At 37.0% G+C, this 2,214-nt stretch overlaps 1 pseudogene; it reads left to right on the top strand.

The window, feature by feature from the left end:
• Positions 1–1,184: 1,184 nt before the first annotated feature.
• Positions 1,185–1,574, top strand: LOC124989622 (NTF2-related export protein 2-like; annotated as a pseudogene).
• Positions 1,575–2,214: the final 640 nt, after the last annotated feature.

Genomic DNA, 2,214 nt, shown 5'->3' with positions numbered 1-2,214 from the left:
GTGATATCATAGACAAAAAAATCTAGTCCCACAGAAAAATGAGGATAGCTAATATACTGAAAACCACATTCAAAGGAGATTTGTGAGGCTATCGAGGTCAGAAGAGATAAAAGAAGTTTTCCACAAAATGGCCAATACTTTATGACAGCCTGAGCTGTGTGACTTTTAGGCAGCATGCACAATGAAGCCAGAAGCATTAGAAAAATAAAAAGTCTCAGAAAGTTTCTTTCTCTCTCTTAATTCAACCTGTGTTGGCATTTTTAACCTACATTGGGGTTCCAATTCTCACTCTTAGGATGTACATTTAGATCATTCTCCCAAATAAGCTTTAGAAATCTTCACCTAGATTTGCAGCAGTTTAAACTCATTCTGTCAAAAACTGAGTTTATTTTCTTATCTGTTCTTCTCATAGCACCAATCTTTTCTCAATGACCCAAATTCAAAATTTTACTAGTAACTATGTTAGAGACTGGATTATTCAACCTAGGAGCATATTGGGGCCATTCACTCATGGGGAGCATTGGAAAAGGCTCCAATTGTGGTGGCATAAACTAAAGAGGAGAGGTGTACTTATTTAAAACAGTTGCTCACAGGTGGTGTCTGAAAACAGATTATAAGTGAGTTTTTTTCAGAGGTAGAATGAAGTGAGAAAAAAAAAAGAATTTTCCAGTATTACCCACAATAAACTCTAGCACGTCATAGATTTAAAAAAAAAATGAATCTTCAAAGTATATGACAGAGAAATAAGAGAAAATAAGTGTTATTATTCAGAGTTCTCAGAGGAACAGAATCAACAGGAAGTATGATTATAAAAAGGGGATTTTTTGGATTGACTTACACGACCAGAAGCTGGATAGTCCATAATGACTGTCTGGAGGCTAGAGAGCTGGAAGAACAAGTAGCTGTGCAGTCCAAGAGATGGAAGCCCCAAAACAAGAAGGATCAACAGTGCTACCCTAGTCCAAGACCAAGGCTTCTGGAACTACCTGGAAAATTACTGGCAGAGTTCACTTTAGAAGACTGAAGAAGCAAGAGTCCCATATCCTCAGACAATCGAAAGCAGCAATCAAGAACCTGTTCAAGATCACTTAGAAGCCTGCAGAGGACAAAAAAAGCTGAGCGAAACAGACACATGAGGATGTAGTGACACAGTATTTGGGCTCCCCTAGGACCATGTTGTGGATTTTAAAACCTATGTAGATCGGGCGCGTAGAGCTGCTGAGGAATTTGTCAGTCTTTACTATGAGACAATGGACAAAAGAAGGGCACTTACCAGGCTGTAATTGGACAAGGCCACTTTAATATGGAATGGAAATGTTGTTACAGAGCTAGATGCCCTAAGTAAATTTTTCGAGATGTTGCCTTCTAGTGAGTTCCAGGTCAATATGTTAGATTGCCAAGCTACCCAACTCCAGACTACAGTTCTTGTGACCAGTGGAACTGTGAAGTTTGATGGAATCAAACAAAGTTACTTCAACCAGAACTTTCTACTGACTGCTCAGTCTACTCCTAGTAGCACCATGTGGAAGATTGTTAGTGATTGCTTCCGTTTTCAAGATTGGGCTAGTAGTTAAAGGGGCAAAAATCTATTCTTTGTTCTATTCCTGAAGCAGACGTCTGTGTGAATTAATTAGAAAATCACAGTAAACCAGTTTGGGCTAAAACTAAGTTTCTTCAATATTTTTTTTTTATTCCTAGCAGCACCTTTTCTAGCAGCTGCCAGTTTGGACTGTTGCCCTTAGAGTTTTAATGCTAGTTTTTTTACATACCTTATATACATTCCACTAATGACATTCTTAAAGTGATGTTGAACACATGATCTTGGTACTAACACACTGTGATCCCAGCCCATCACAAAAATGGAATCCTTTGTTAATACTATCTGTGGGGTATCAGCACAACATAACTCTCTGGGAGTAAGTGGGATTTTTTTGTTGGTTAAAAGGTTAATATTTTAGTAAACCACATGCCTATTTTCAGTTAACACTGGTAATGCAGTTGCAAGATATAGTATAGTTTATCAGTTCATAACTACTATCACATATTAGAATTGCATGTGGAATATTTAACAGAGATTTTCATGCTGTTTTCTTATTTTGAGTTGTTACTTTCTAAGTGAATTAATAACTAGATAGGTAAAAAAAAATATTCTCAATTTTCACCTGATTATTGGGTGCATTTGGTGGATTAAAACTTCTTAAAAACATATCTTGG

This window comes from Sciurus carolinensis, chromosome 7, assembly GCF_902686445.1.
Source record: "Sciurus carolinensis chromosome 7, mSciCar1.2, whole genome shotgun sequence".
Taxonomy (NCBI): domain Eukaryota; kingdom Metazoa; phylum Chordata; class Mammalia; order Rodentia; family Sciuridae; genus Sciurus; species Sciurus carolinensis.
Note: the sequence above shows the minus strand (reverse complement) of the source record. Positions and strands in the feature narration are given on the sequence as shown.